This window comes from Limulus polyphemus, unplaced genomic scaffold (genome assembly GCF_000517525.1).
Source record: "Limulus polyphemus unplaced genomic scaffold, Limulus_polyphemus-2.1.2 Scaffold355, whole genome shotgun sequence".
NCBI classification, from domain to species: Eukaryota; Metazoa; Arthropoda; class Merostomata; order Xiphosura; family Limulidae; genus Limulus; species Limulus polyphemus.
Genome location: NW_013665965.1, coordinates 378,933 through 396,691, shown reverse-complemented (window position 1 = coordinate 396,691; position 17,759 = coordinate 378,933). Strand labels below are relative to the sequence as shown.

General features: G+C 34.0%; 1 protein-coding gene across 1 annotated transcript in view; it reads left to right on the top strand.

The window, feature by feature from the left end:
• LOC106457642 (coiled-coil domain-containing protein CG32809-like) overlaps positions 1 to 17,759 on the top strand; it is a 395,034-nt gene that overhangs the window by 250,836 nt on the left and 126,439 nt on the right. The gene's annotated exons all lie outside the window — the stretch shown is intronic.

Genomic DNA, 17,759 nt, shown 5'->3' with positions numbered 1-17,759 from the left:
ATTATATGACCTTAATGAATCATCCTTTGTTCTTGAAACAAACAACAACATTGTGACTTGTAACTCAGCGTTGCATCACTTCAAGCAGCACCTGACGACTAACGTCACCTAAACATCTCCTTCTAAACCCAAATGGCCAGCATCGATTGAAACTTCATCTAAATCCAACAGAGTTACCATAGAAACCACGCTCTGGGATACTTGACCTGTGCCGAAAGCAAAATAATGTAAGCCTACATGTTCAACAAGATAGGATTGGACCTAATATTTTTTCAATAGATTCACATCTTATCTCCAAACTCTCGCCGTTCAATAACTCCTACAATTACAAGTCATTTTGCAAAGGATATTTAAGCTGTAGGTTTAATCTATGCATCGCGGTGTAACATAACTTCGTAGTATGTTTTAGGGAATGCATAAGGAAAATTCAGGAAACATTTCGACTGAAATGGATTACAACACAAAGATTTTCAGTAGAATTGGGATGTAACTTTCTTAATAAGGTACTTAATATGTTTTTTATGCATTTTCAAATGTACGAACTAGTTTCTGTCTTTAGTTTTCTCGAATTAACTGTAGTATAAAACTAGTTTATCCAAATAGAATTGTGTAGCTTACATCTATTATTAATTTAACGGTTTAGAATGGGTAAGAAACAAGATAAGAATAATCATCATTATCCACTCCTTTATCAAGTGAACCAAGATACTTTCTTCTCCGTCACATTTTAATATTTAGTTTTCATTGTATTATATAATAATTGCTTTTTTCATAAGTTTATTATCAGAAAGGTTGCAATACCGTGAGTAAGCATTAAAGAACTTTTATCCCAAGACATTGATTGATGATACTTTATTTTTTTCTTCTCTTTAAACACGTAAAGAAATGTCATTTAGACTATCCATAAATAAGAAAACCACAACATAAAATTGCAACCAAACAGATTTTTCCTCATTAATCAAGAAATTCTCTTTGTAAGACCTTCAATAACCCATTATTTTCTAGTAATAAAATTCTAATCTTCTAACACCACATTCACAACTGTCATCTTTACAAAGACGTAAAATTTTTCTAATGCAACATCTATTACTATCACCTTTATCAACGACATCAACTATTTCTACATCATACCTATAACTGATATCCTTACCAATAATAGTAACTATTTGTAACCCACAACTATAACAGTCACTCATAATGAAATATGTTAATTGTTCCTAATAGATAATTATAACTTCCCCGAAGACTTACTAGAAACTTCAACTGTATAACTGTCATCGTTTGCCAACGACGTCAACTGTTTTCAACACTGTCTGCCTACATTTTCTTAAACTTCTAACTACTTGTAATAATTCAACCTGAATATATATATCTATATATATATAAGTGTGTGCATGAGAGTGATAAAGGCCAATGGCGGTTTTTTCCTGAATGAACGCTGTGTTATTGTTTCTTTTACCCAATTTAATATTCCAATAACACTTTGTTAGTTGTTTTATGTTACGTGACGAAACGTTTAATTCTGTTATTAACAGCTCGTAAAAAAGATACGATCTTGATTAGAAAAATACTTGAATAGCTGAAGAGTAACGTATCTGAGAAATTGGTACCCCTCCTCCACCCCACACATACACTAAAGTAAGATAGTATTGAAATGAAAAGGTAAATAAAAAAGAAAAGATAAAAATTATGGTTTTTGTTTTTCTATTCCATCACAGAAAGTGAAGATATGTATTTGGTTTAGTTACAGTTATATAAATTACTTATTTATGGCAGCAATCCTTTGATATTTGTAGGAAACAATAGCCCCTCTTGCTCAACAAATATATGAAACGTTCTACACGAGTAAACTCTTTTTTTTTTTCCATTGTCATTTCATTCCAGCCCATAGAACTGTCGGTCAGCAGAGGGTTACGCCTTCTCGTCGGTCATGAGGTTAAAACTTCAGAGTATAGTGGCTATCGGTAATGGATGAATAAGTGTAAATTTTATTGTAATGAAAATGATTTAAAAACGGAAACTAAATGTAAGAAATTATGCTCGTCAGGTGTTCAAAACTTCATTTAGTTAGTTGTAAAGGGAAGTGAGATAAAAACATCATAGGCAGGATAAATATATTGATGCAGGTTTTTCATAATATAAGTAACATGTCAGGAAGACACCCTCTGGAAGAGACATCTCATACTTGTTGAAAAGATGTTCGGGGAGGAAGTAGTTTTCGTAGAGGTTGAACCGGGGGAGCTTAACAAATGAGCAAGGATAACGTTGTGAGTCAAGAAGTAGCGTGCAATATAATTTATAAGAAACTTCTAAAGATAATGAAGAACGTTGGGAAATATGATGCGACCATACAACTTCTGAGTTGAAGTGGATATCTTTATTTTGAAGGTCAGACGGATACCATGGTGTTCGAGTACCGTATGTCTTTATAAAAAGAAGAGGCAGATATGCATAAATAATATAGGGTCGAATTGAGGCCTTATAAGAAGAGAGAAGAGGTGAATTCAAACTCTAAGCGGTTCAAGATTGACACCGCCGAAGGTTAAGTCATTGTTTGACCTTGAAGTTTATTGTTGTGTACAAGGTGGGCCTTCTATGTCAGATTCTTATTAAAGTTGACACACAGATATTCTTGTGTAGAAGCATAGGAGATGTGGACATTGAAGAGATCGGGATTTGGGCATGTTCTATAATTCTTTTTGCTCATTCAAAACAGAATGGTCTTATGAGTATTGAGTGTAAGCCGCCAGTATATTTAATGTAACCATAGTCCAGCAGATAGTCACATGGCAGGATCATCAACATACTGAAAAATCTAAATAAGGCGCGAAGGCTGTTGCATATCAGAAACATACAGGATATAGAAGACAGGTGAAAGAAGTGCACCTTGCAGACCACCAACATGGAAGGTAAAGGATCTTGAAAACCTACTTTTGAAAGAGAGACTGTCTGACTCTCCATAAGGAATGAATTTATGACACCAGCGTAAGAAGGGTGGGATATACATAGAAGATCAAACCACAAAGCCTTTTGAAAATCGAAGAGTATCATACAAGAAAGTCGATTTGTATTAAAATGATTGGTAATGGTTCCCTAGAGGCGGATAAGTTAATCTTGTGTAGAAAGGAGGAGATAAAATCCAGCCTATGTATGTGGAAATAGTTTACGGTCTTCAAGATATTGGTGTTGACGCGTAACAATAATATACTCTAAGGTTTTACTAAATACACTTGTGAGGATGATTGAACTACAGGAGCTAATACTGTAAGGAGGATTATTGGATTACTGAGAACTTCCAAGATTGTGGGTAAAATCCATCATGGATAAGAATCGTAAAGAACATTGCCAGAAGGAATTTCCTCAGAGAATGACAAAGATTTGTATAAGTAATTCCAATCCAGACTTGGTGCGGTATTTAGCATATTCTATAGAGCCAGGTGGATATCAGCCATAATTATTAGAGCATTTATGTAGTTGTTCTCCAGGGTGTGGTTACAAATGGGTGTAAGTTCAGTTAGGGAGATATCAGATAATATAGAAACGTATCAAAGCCCAGGGGTGTTTTTGTGGAGTTTCAAAGCTCGTCTCGTGGAAGGCTGTAAAGAGACTGGTTTTGTTAAGGGATGTTGTTGGAGCAGATGTACTATCTATGATCGGGTAAATGGGAGAGCATGATTGGTCAGTCAGTAATTTAAAACGACGTCAGTACAGAAAGGAACTGGAGGAATTCTAAAGCTGATTACAGACCTTTCGCCACTTGAGTCTCTTAGCTGCAAGAATATAATTACATGTTGTACGTTAAGTACTCCGACGATGCTGGAGGATAACTGGGTCAATGGTTTGGGAATATTCACGAAATGAAGAGGTGAAGTAATGATATTACTCGACGGGAAGTTTATGTGGATTATAAGAAATGGTTGGAATATGCTGGGAGCTGGCTGAAGTGAATAAAGTTTCAAGTTTTTAGAAAAAACGTTAATAAGTTGATGAGAGGAGAGGCCTACAGTTGTACCCTACAGGATATTATCGATATGGAGCTGGTAAGAAGGCCAATCATTTAAAGAATTATTTTCAATCGCTTTTTTCACGTACGGCTAACTGAATTGAAATTGGAAGATGACCATGATTATCTGGATGAAGAATGTGAACCTTAATTAGTGAAACTAAATTTGCCGAGTCCACAACAGTATCAGGAGTTGTAATGGATTCAGGACGATTATGGAATAGAAAGGACAAAATATATAATTTAATATTTTCCACTGTGGAACGAAAATGACGTAGTTCAGGGGAGGATCCGCTTTGATAATTAATATCAGCTATAACAATATAGCTTCGGAAATTATAGTCCATGTATAGGAAGAAGTCATGAGTTCGAATATAGACTGTAGTGGGCTTGGCTTAGTAGGTTTTGCTTGCTATATTATATCTCAGTAATTATTAACTCATTTAACAAATAATTCTGCAATTATTTCATTTGAAATTAACAGAGTAATATCTGAGAACATAAACATTTTTAAATCAATACTGTTTTTAAAAATAAATGTCATTGCTATCCCCCAGAATCAGTCAACTGTTAACAGTTGAATTTTGATTACTACGTCATTCACAAAATTAATTGCATCATAAAAAAAATATTGTCAGCTCTGCTGTTGTCTTCCGAAATGAACTTACACATACATTTATTTATTTATCCGGACATACTTAAATTCCACTTGCTTTTTTTAAGTCTTGGGATAGAAGCAGCAATTTGTATGTTATTAACTGATGATTGCATAATGTTGTTCTTGTTACTACCATTTATTGATGTTAGAAGTCATTGAAAAAACCTTACAATAACATTAACGCAAATTATTTTGTGCTTTTCTACATAAGGTTTGGTTTGTTTTGAATTTCGCGCAAAGCTACACGAGGGCATCTGCGCTGGCCGTCCCTTATTTAGCAGTGATAAGCTAGATGGAAGGCAGCTAGTCAATACTACATACCACCACCTCTTGGACTATCAACGAATAGTAAGATTGATCATCACATTTTAACGTTTCCACGGCTGAAAAGGCGAGCATTTTCGGTTACGGGGATTCCGATTCACGACCGTCAGATTGCAAGTCGATCGTCCTAATCACCAGGCTATGCCAGGCTGTACATAACGAAATATATGATATCGCAAGAAGAATATCTTAAACAACTAATTAATTTTGACAAATATCATGCTATCGTTCAGTGTAACTTGCACGACAGATGCGCACACACATATCACCCTACACCCTTCTAACAGTGTATTGTAAAAAAAAACATATTGTAATATAGTTATGGTTTCAGATGCTAGAAAAATGCCTTGCTAGCAATTGCTAGTGAGATAACCCCTTAGTTCAGTTGGTAGAGCACTCGCCTGGCTTACAAGATATCCCAAGTTTCCTGGACTCGAAGATTAGATAAACAAAAAATAAACTGATGCACAACTAGGCCTGAGTTCGTGACACGTTTGTGAGAGGAGACGACCACAGCAGTTGAGTTGCTAAAAAAAAAAAAGTATAAATAGCTAGAAGGTTAATCCTTTAGCTCCATTGGTGGAAAACGTGTCTTACATCTTGGAGGTCGTAAATCAAAAGACCCAATCGATATACATCCTATCTCCAATCGCTACATTAACGCCCAAATACACAGATACATTCATCAACAAAATCCGCCAGAGTGGAAGTTTTCGATCTCTATGAATTGTGGATATGACGCAACCACTTGTAGCACTATTTGGCGCGTAACAGAGGGGGAGTTATATCTTTTGTAAGTTCATACATTTCCGGTAAATGAGAATAAATCTGAAATTTTCCATATCTCAATGAGGGCCCGGCATGACCAGGTGGTTAGGGCGCTCGACTCGCAATTTGAGGGTTGCGGGTTCGAATTCCCGTCACACCAAACGTGCTCGCCCTTTCAGCCGTGGGGGCGGTATAATGTGATGGTCAATCCCACTATTCGTTGGTAAAAGAGTAGCCCAAGAGTTGGCGGTGGGTGTTGATGACTAGCTGCCTTCCCTCTAGTCTTACACTGCTAAATTAGGGACGGCTAGCGCAGATAGCCCTCGTGTAGCTTTGCGCGAAATTCAAAAACAAACAAGCAAACAATATCCCAATGTAATTCAATTAATGTATCTTTACGGTTTAATATAACTTCACTGGCGAATTTCTGTTTACTTTTGGATTTGAATTTTTATTTCTCTTCTAAAAAAAGCGAATGGGAATCCATTCTCCATTATTATTATGTTTAACGGAATTTTAGGTTCAAAATGTAGAGGAAGTTTTTACACGCTGAATCATAACCATCAGACATCCGATTGGTTGACTAAAACGGTTCATAGCTGGCACATTTTTTCATTGGTTGCACTTAACTCCTCTTGTGGAAAAGAGGGCGCTGCATTATTCGAGTTATGGGGTATTGGTCAAATAGATTGGGACGGAGATACGTTGGTAAGCTAAAAATTTAATCTGACGGATAGATACATCAACTGAGTTGTCTAAAACCCGTTATCCGAGGCTAGCGCCATCTTCCCTCACTAAACTAAACTAACTGTTAACGTCTTTGATTTTGATTTTTCATTATTCACATTAATTGGAAGTAAAAAATAACTCAAGATTTTAAAACCATTTGTCAGTGTTGCTGACGTTTTTGAAAAATACTAATAAACAAGCAAATTAAACATATCATGAACTTGTGGTTATACGTTGTTGTGTTTAAGTAAAACAGCTTACAAAATCGTTTTTATGATCATGAAGAATAGGGTTAAATTTAGATGAACCGTTTTTTTCTGATACTGATTTCTAACATTGATCATATTTCATTAATATTAAAATATAGCTCTTCATCTTTTGTTGCTGGTCGCGGTTTCGAATCTCCGTTACACCAAACATGCTCGCCCTTTCAGCCGTGGGGGCGTTATAATGTGACGGTCAACCCCACTATTCGTTGGTAAAAGAGTAGCCCAAGAGTTGGCAGTGGGTGGTGATGACTAGCTGCCTTCCCTCTAGTCTTACACTGCTAAATTAGGGACGGCTAGCGCAGATAGCCCTCGTGTAGCTTTGCGCGAAATTCAAAACAAACAAACAAACAAACTTTTGTTGCTGTGAAAAACCCGGTGTAGTGAACATTGTATACTTCTATCGACTGTTATTATTGTCAAGTGTACACAGTTTTCTAGTATTAAGTCACTTAGAAACCTTCGATAAACCAATAACTCGAGAAAGAAATTTTAGAAACTGTTGCTTTACAGTAAATATATTTCGTTGAATAATCCAGATATTTAACGCTTCATTGCTCTTCTACTCTAGGAAACTAACATACTGTGAAATCGAGGCTACAAGAACTTTTTTTTAAAATTACTTATAATTTAAATTTATTATTTTGCTAGAAATATAAATTCCATAATCGTGTTTTTTCTTCTGATCATAGAGATAAAATATACAAACTATATGCAAATCTGCTTTTATAAATGAGTTTATAAATTCCAAACATAATCTGACAATTACAAAACTTGACTGAAGCTCTTCCACCAGTATACTAAATGTGTTCGAAAACATTCTCAATCTTTGTTTTTCAATTACTTCATAACGCCTCAACAGGTGGCACTGTGTTCATATAATGTATCATTTTTAACTAGTATAGGAATTTTTTGGGGAGAAACACAGATCGTTTTGACAGTGTGCTATAAGTTAACAAAAAGCACGTGTTGTCTTTTCGCAACTTCTTTATTCGCTGTCTGTAACTGTAATGGGTCTGTAACCCATTTGTAACTGACAAAACCACACATACTATCTATAAACCTTGCAGAAAGCCTATATTATTCAATTAATATATTTAAATTAATGTTACGCTTTTCATAGAAAATTTAAAAATTCCAATTAAATACATACACTTGTGTCCGTTTTTAAACTGCTTATTAAACAAAAAACATTTTGGATTGGAGCTAAAAGGTTCTGTAGTTTGATTAAACAGAATAATGTGTTTTCTCAGTACTCAGTCTACATTATTAATCTCACCGTTTCTAGTCTAAATATACTTCTTTATAAAAGTGATTCATACTTATATACTCTAGTTATATCTCAAAATCCAAACATAGATCCACACAACTGTTTCGTTTATTCAAGATTCCGTGTCCATTAGAACCACTTTTGAAAAGTTTGTTACTGATTGACACTTGAATTAGATGAACATCAGTCATTAATTTGCCACTTTTTATTAATTAAAATAACATTTTTGTTCATTTTAGTTTCGGATGTGAAACATAGGTTAAGTTGTATGGTATTAATGGCTGGTATAAGGTACACTTGGCTTGAATTCGTTAATAGGAAAGTAAACTCCAGACATCTAACTTTTTCTTAACGTACTTCTTGCTCAGAAAGTTTTGTTTATTTAGTCATTTGTTTTATGCATTCAATTAGAACGTGAGATCGAACAACACAGTAGAGAAAAATATTATTTTACGAAACGTGTGTGAAAAAACGCAACTTTGGTTACTGGTTTGATTCTCCCTTCACGGTGCTATAAAATAACATATGGTTTGATAGCTTAAAGTACATGATTCTAGTTAGGTAGAGTGCTCCAAATAATCTCTTATGAAGCGAGCCTAGTGGTTAGGGCGCTCGGCTCGCAATCGCGGGTTCGAATCCTCGTCACCGAATATGCTTGCCCTTTCAGCTGTGGGAGCGTTCTATTATTCAGTCAATCCTACTATTCGTTGAATAAAATGTAGCTCAAGAGTTTACTAGCTGCTTTCCCTCTAGTCTATCACTGTTAAAGTAAGTACGGCTAGCGCAGATAGCCCTCGAGTAGCTTTGCGCGAAATTCAAATCAAACTTTTAAGAAACTTATTTCTTTAAGATCTCGACCTAACTCATGGCAAATTAACGTTTGTATAGATTTGAAAAAATAATAATTTTAAAACTGTTACATATAAACAGTAGATGTGTCATGAGCTCCAAGAATCCAATATCAATTTGAAACTGTCAGCATAGGTAAAGAAGGAAAAGTGAATGTTAAATCTTATTTTGATATTAGGCTTATGAATAGATCTTTTGTAAGCATAAAGTCCAGGTTCAAACATTCTCTACAACTTTAATGCAGAGATACCTGTACACATTTGGAACTCGCCACTGCTTCCAACTTCAACATGTTAATTTTTCAGTGTTTTATTTTTAAGGTTTAGGAAATCTTTCCATTGTACTTGGCTGACCGCTTGATGCTGTATTAATAAGAACATTTTCAACATAATGGTTATTTCTGCAGGTTTCTCCTTTACTGAGTAAATGTATCAGAGGAACTTATCAAATTATGTATCTACCGTACAGGAGTACTACAGGCTTAAAGTTATCACATGAACTTATCAAGTTATAAGTCTCCTTATAGGATTAATACAGGCTTAAGTTATCACATGAACTTAGCAAATGATATGTCTACTGCATAGGAGTAGTACAGGCTTAAATTATCACATGAACTTATCAAATTATAAGTCTACCGTATAGGACTATTACAGGCTTAAAGTTATCACAATAATTTATATCTCTAGCGTGTTTTAGAAACGTACTACTACTTCAAGCACACGTACAAATGAAACATATGACTTTAAATTTGTTTTAATATACAAGCGAAACACTTACCAAATGCACAGTTCGTAACTCATTTTCTCACTCATTGTTGCCTAGAGCTTTCCAATTATCGTATAGAGATCAATTTTTCAAAGGAGTGACATCCGTACCAGTAATAACATGTCCATATGACCACAGTTTATTTTGAGAAACGTATATCAAATACGAGGAACGCCAGTAGCACGTTAACACTGCTGGCTTAGTTCTGCATTAATATACACAAATACACACGCGTTTGCTAACTAATTGCACTAAACAGTTATTAAAACATTGATAAGTGTAGCACATCTACACTAATTATATACAATAATCATGAGTATATTTTTGCGATAAAGACAAAAAGAATTGATTGTTTGGTTGTTATTAAGCAAAAAGCTACACAGTGGGTGATCTGTGCTCTGCTCACCACGGGTATCGAAACCCGAATTTTAGCATCATATGCCGGCTGACTTACCGTTGAGCTAGTAGGGGCAAAACAAAGATAAAATGTCATAAAATAGTGTAAGGTCAGCAGGACATTTTCGCGAATCAGGAAATCAATAAAACTGTCCATAAATTCACTGAGTTAAGAATTTGTGATTCTAGTTTGTTTTTTTTCTGTAGTAAAGGGTAAAGCTTTCCATTTTGTAATTATATAACTATATTAAAATATAAAAGCGAGTTTATTTTTTTTCCAATCTGTTTTTTTCCTATGCTTACTGTAACAATTTTTTTGTCTATGTTTGTCTTGCTGCCCCCCCTCCAATGTCTTAGGATCTCTTTTTAGTATCCCCCAGTGGCACAGCAGTAAGTCTGCGGACTTACAAAGCTAGAATGATGGTTTCGATACCCTTGGTGGACAGAGCACAGATAGCCCATTGTATAACAATGTTTGTCATGCTGTTCGGTTTCGGTATATATATTACCCATTTCGTGGGCCTACATCAATATTCGAAATAAGATCTGTATCTAGAAGCCACATCTTTAAATAACGTATGATTTGTATTCTAAAGAAACGGATTTTAAAATTCCCTAACCCTGTATGTTTGTGGTTATACTCTGCCTGGAAGACAAAATATCTTTTTAACATATCGAGAAACTTGTTTTGTATATAGTAAGAACACTTCATTTTTCTAAGCACTTTTTATCAAAAATTTCACCAAGTTAATTTTTAGATGTCGTAGGGACAAAATTGTAAAACAAAAACATATAACCCAGAAAATGTCGATTTATGATACACACCTGCTTTGTAATTTATGTCCTAATCTATCCAGAAAATTCGATTTGATTTATGTTCATCTTCGAATATTATATTTATATACTTGCAAATTCAGAATAAATTTTTTCCTCTCTCTAGTTTTTTTCATTCAGCACTCTAAAGTACAAATTCAGCAGGAAATATTTCCTCACTCTTTTAATTTTCACTCACTACTCTAAAGTACAAATTCAGCAGGAAATATTTCCTCACGCTTTTAATTTTCACTCACTACTCTAAAGTACAAATTCAGCAGGAAATATTTCCTCACGCTTTTAATTTTTACTCACTACTCTAAAGTACAAATTCAGCAGGAAATATTTCATCACTCTTTCAATTTTCACTCAGTACTCTAAAGTACAAATTCACCAGGAAATATTTCATCACTTTTTTTAAATTTTCCCTCAGTGTTCTAAAGTACAAATTCAGCAGGAAATATTTCATCACTTTTTTTAATTTTCACTCAGTGTTCTAAAGTACAAATTCAGCAGGAAATATTTCCTCACTCTTTTAATTTTCACTCAGTACTCTAAAGTACAAATTCAGCAGGAAATATTTCATCACTTTTTTAATTTTCACTCAGTGTTCTAAAGTACAAATTCAGCAGGAAATATTTCATCACTCTTTTAATTTTCACTCAGCACTCTAAAGTACAAATTCAGCAGGAAATTTTCATCACTCTTTTTAATTTTCACTCAGCACTCTAAAGTACAAATTCAGCAGGAAATATTTCATCACTCTTTTAATTTCCACTCAGTTTTCTAAAGTACAAATTCAGGAGGAAATATTTCCTCACTCTTTTAATTTTTACTCATCACTCTAAAGTACAAATTCAGCAGGAAATATTTCCTCACTCTCTCTCTTTTATTTTCACTCAGTGCTCTAAAGTACATCAATATAGCAAAGGCAGATGCAAGTTTGGATGTTATACTCACTCCATCAACTTAATCATGCATAAAAACCGTTAAACACAAAATCCGATTCTTTAAATGGAAAGACTATCAATTAAAAACGTATTTAGGAAGATCATTCACAACGTCGAAAAAAGGAATATTAAGTGCATAAATCAATGGTTTCTTGCAATGGAATAATGCTATAGAAATATTTAACAATGAAACTCGTCGTATACATGTTATTATGAAAATTCAGATTCTCAACAGGGTTAAAAACTGAAAACGGTTTATTTTTTTTAAAGTTTAGACTGAATATATTAAAAGAAAACTTTTCCTAATAATTTGGTGCCCCTCCCCTCCCCAATAGCTCAGCAGTAAGGTAGAGGAGCGCTTATTATTCTATAATTTTGGGTTCGATCCCTACTGTGGGCAGCTTTGTGGTTACAAACACACACATACACACACACAATAAAACAAAACTTGGTTACAGAAAACTGACATTTCGATAGTCTGCAAAATAGTAATATGTACTGAAAATAAAAGACTCAGCATAAACAACACACAATTGTTTTAAAATAATCATACCAGAAGACATTAAAATCTTACTTGGCTGCTAATTTCGGGGGTAGGGGTATTAATCTCCATGAAGAAGTAAAAATAGGCACTCAGGACTGCGAGTCTAAATGTAATTACTTGTTTACTTTTAATAACAGCAGGCTCTATTTACCAAGGTTGATCAGACCTAACTGGAGGTTTTTAAAGGGTTACTGTTTTTCACTCATTTGTTTGTTTCTTTCTAATTAAGCACAAAGCTACACAATGTACTATCTGTGTTGTGCCCCCGTCGGGTATCGAAACCCGGCTTTAGCGTTATAAGTCTTCGGACTTACCGCTGAGCCATTGTGGGGGCTTCACTCATTTAAAACGCGAATTGTATTTTGTTACATAACTTAAAACTTTCTTTAATTTTTCTACTTCATAATCATGATGCAAAAGTAAAAAAGCAGTCATACAAATACCTCTTCCATGATTTTTAAATAATTAGCATAATCTGGAGTAAAGCGATTTGACAAACTATTAAAAATTCATTTTCAAAATATTCTATCACTAATATTGAGTAAGTTGGGACAACTTTAGTGCCCATAGATGTCCCTAATAATGGGTGATAAATATTATTATTATACATATATATTTGAAGTTCTTAAGTCCTTTTAGGACACATATCGTATTGAAACTAGATGTAAGACAATTCACATAATGGTCTAAAAGACATCCATAGTCATTAAACTGTGATTAGGTTCTACTTGTTTCGTTACCTTTTTTTTTCAACAAACCGATATAAATGCCTTTATGTTTTTGTCCAAAATATCAATTGCTTAGTGGTTTCATAACTGTACGTGTTTCACCTACTGTTGCCTCCCTCCCGGTCGTACAGCGGTAAGTCTGTGGACTTATAACACTAGCAACCGAGTTCTGATACGCGTGGTTGGCACAGCATCGATAGCTTTGTACTCAACTACAAATAAACAAAACCTACTATCAGTTGTCTTCAAATTTCTGGAGGACCTTCATTCATAAGCATTCTGCTGATTTTCCGTTTCCGAATACTTCTTATTTCCTTTGATTTAGTATTTTTGGTAACACATAGAAATAACCTATTTTTTCTTCACTTATAATATATTTCCTTTTCGGTGAAATGGTTCTTAAGTTTATTTATGTATTTAATTGAAACTTACTTCGGTCGTTTTTCTAATTGTTGAGAACCCTTATTTTCCACAAATTGTTGGATTTTAAAAACTGTTGAAAGCCATACGGTTTTAATAACATTTTTCCACTATGAATAAAAACTTTGTTCTTATATTTTTAAATTACAATATCAGCTCTCGTTCTCATTTAATGCAACAATAATGCTTTCAGTTGTTTCAAACAATACAAAGTATAACATATATGTAATTTGTTTTGGAAAACACTTAGTGTTATTATCACGTCAGCTATTCAAAAGATCACTCAGATAAATGTGACCAAATTTAAAAGAGTATTCACCGTACTTTTTCGTATTTCTTTCTAAAAAGGCCAAAATGGTGGAAGGAAATCGTTGATATTTGTCTGACTGCAAAAGCTGCATGAATGTGTTATATCATGCTACTGGTCTTGGTAATGTTCATTGTATTAAAAGAGAACATTTATATACACGGTTCTGTTCTTTACAGTGTTAGAAATGCCCGACAGATCTTATGGTAGTCCTGGAAATCAATTAACATGTTTCTAAAACTGCGAATATGGAGTGTTTAGAATAATGTAAAAAATCGATATTTTTTGTACTTTTGTTTTATCCTAAACCTAATCCTGACCGTCTGTTGAAGGAATATTTTGCATAAAAGCATAAATTATGTATCGCACTGAAATAACCGATTAAAATGTTTTAACAAAAATACAGGGTGTGTCAAAAGCCAGGAAACATTTAGCGCCAACTGAATCAACGACGGATAAACTGTGTTCTTTCTGTTTCAGATATGACGCTTCTCAACATTAAGCACTACTAACAAAATAATACAAAATTTTCGTTGACTCTTGACACGTCTTGTATGTATATATGAGTAAGTTAGTATCTTTGTTGCAGAATACTGTAATTTGTGAAGTTCCTTAATGCAGAAAGTAAAAGGTTCCTCTAATGATTGGAAATCTATTAATTATTTTTCTTTACATTTTACTAAACAAAGGTTGATTACGTTGTAATAAAACAATTTCGGAGCCTCACCACGTCGCTACAGTCCTTGTTGCCTGTCCGGTCATGCTCTATTTTACAACCGCATATCTTGATCATAATCCTGCAGCATAGTTTCAATAGCATAAAGATGCGTAGTAAAGCGGTGATCTCATTCAAAAGAAAACCACTATTGCCTGAATTCTTTCCGTATTCCATCTAGGGTGTGATAAGAGAACGACTGTTTCTCAGCGCCTGCTTCAACATTCCGAACGCACAGAAATCCATAGGCGTTACGTGCAACGACTTGATCAGTATTTCTTTGTATGGAATAGCACAAATACTTACATAATATGCCAGCTGCTTTTGGCTTGCGGAGGTTGAACGGACATGTTATGGAAGCAATATGTGTACACGTGCCTTACGTCGCCTTTCCAGACGGGGATTCTTCTTGATTATATTGGCCGATGCTGTCTCGGGGACAAAGACGATTTTTGAAACTTACCTGTTCATGAAATTTATCTGTTACAAGATGTCGTACTATGTTTACCACGATTGCGGTAGGACTTGTTGCAGGTCTCTTTCTGGATAGTCCTGGTGTCCCAAGTTTATCCGTATTTTTTTTTTTTGTCAATGTTATTAATACGATACATTTTTGGCGGTATCACTCTATCTACGAAACGCCCAAAATGTCAAAATGTAATTCTAATACATTCCATTCCGTTGCGACTTTATATTGGCTGTGATTGTCACGTAAGTTGCTGATTTTTAAATATTTCTAATGTAATGTACTCAATCCTCTGCAATAGTTTAAGTATCTCAATTGGTAATATTCAATATACCAGTTAATGAACAGATGCCTCACTCTTTCCGAATCCAAGCTAGGAAATACTACAAAATTCGTCTTTAAATGCATTTGGATCGTGAATTCGGAGAACGAAACTTTAAAGAACTTTTAAATTTCTAAGTTTTTAAATTGCAGTGGAGGGAAATTTTTCTGGTATGTATTACAAAAGTCTGCTCCCTGTTTGTTTGTTTTTTAAGTTTTTGCAACACATAACGTTTTATCATTTCTTTCTTTGAGCTATTTCTTTACTTTAACTTTTTATCGTTAGTTAAAACCATATTTAATACAATACGTCTTCATTTTTAATTGCCGTAGGCCCAAATAATCGTTTTTATACTTTAGAAACATTCTATTTGATTTTTACACATAGGTGGTTATTTTGATGTTTTTCTTGCTAATGTACAAACATGTGGATAGAACTTTTTATGTCATACAATACAATCTTCTTTTGAATTGGTTTTTAGAAAGTTCTCTTTCTGTAACTGTATCGAGTGATAGTGGCAGACTTTTGGTTCGCGTTTTTTCCTGAACTTTTGAAATCTACCACCAAGTTTTGAAAATAATTGATCAGTTAGTATTTACCCCAAGTAACTCTATCAAACAGTTCGTACGTGACTGGAAGCGTTTCTTTTGAATCATTTTGTGTCTTCAACCTCTCATAGTTGCATGAGCATTGCAACTGATACCGTGAGTTACACTGTAAGTTTCATTTTTAAAAATTTAGAAGCATTTTGCCTATAGCTCTCCTCAAGATTCTGAGAAAACAAATTTACTTAGAGAAGGTGTTATAAACTTTTATCATTGACGATGACAAGGCTGAGAAAACGTGATGTAAATACGAGAGATAGAAATGCATAAAAGTATGTATCATACTGAAGGGGAAGAACACTCTTTAAAATTAAATCCTGCAAATGCATTTATAGGACCACGAATGAAAAAATATTAAGCACAGTTACGACTGGTAAAAGGAATAATGACGTAGCTCTGATAAAACTCGTTTATTAACACAATGAGAAGAAAGCTAAGGTAAATGTTATAAGTTCACAAAAATAAAATGATTACTAGATTAGAGAAAAGTTTGCCCCCTTTAACCAACACGTAATACCACATAGTTCTTGAAACATCACACAATTGGATTGTTTTAATTGTACTGTAAAAATGAACTGTTGGAGATAGAAGTTAATTTTATTAAAATGTCTTCAACACTGATTCAATGAAAGAATGTAAATGGTATTTATTGGTATAAGAATGTTTTTTTTGTATACTTTCCACCGTTGAGGTAATAAGTAGGTTAAATATTTTAAGAACAAAGAAACGAATAATGTAATGAATTTCTAAGATTCGACCAACAAGAACAGGAGGCCAGATTTAGTCAGCTTTGTTCTATGACATATTTTACACACACACACAGAATAATTTTTTACATTAGCATAGATTGAAGAAAAAATATAAAATTTATGTGCACGTGTAACACATGAAAAAGGTAAAATTCGTACTTATCTTTACGTTCTACACTATGACAATGCTCACTGACAAACATATTTATCTAAAACAAAATTTAAGTAGTTGAAAATAGATCTACTTAAAGGTTAATGATCCTTTCTTTACTTTCCCCTCTACCCTTTGACAGGTGGCGATTAGTACATCGAGAACCTTTACAATATTTTAAAAGTTGTATGAAAAAAGTTAATTATTTGTCGTGTTTTTGTTTTGTTTAGAACAATTTTAACTCATTGTATCTGCAAGACAGTATTATGATATAAGTACGATAAAACCGCAAACCTACGATTTTAATTCATAAAAATAACTTCTGTAATTCGGAAATATGTACACACTTTTACCCCTAAAATCTACGTAAAAATGGTTAACAACTGTCGTACCCGTGTGTGCATGACCGCAAACGTTTTGAAATAAAAGTTGGAAATGGCACATAAAATGAGCTTTCTTTTTCGCAAAAATATGCCAGACAGTACACGTAAATTTCAATTCACCAAATATATGAACACTACATTTAAAAAGACACTAAAATAAATTTAAATCGAAGAAACTTTACACATAAATTTACGAAGCGGCAGTAATGTTACATACATAGAGATATGTGCATATAAGTCATCAAGAGGCATGCAAGGAAATATTATATGATTTTTGTAATAAAACGCACGGGTTCAAAGTATTCTTATAGTTAGAGTATGCCTGCTTTTCTTTATTTTAAAAATTAATCGATTTAATTAGTACAGTAACGTGAGAATAAGTTTGGTTTCAATTTCGCCCAAAGCTAAACGAGGGCTATCTGCGCTAACCGTTCCTATTTTAGTAGTGGTAGACTAGAGGGAAAGCAGCTAGTCAACACCACCTAACGCCAACTCTTGAGCTTATCTTTTACCAACGAATAGTAGGATTGACCAACACATTATAACGCCCCCATGGCTGAAAGAGCGATAATGTTCGG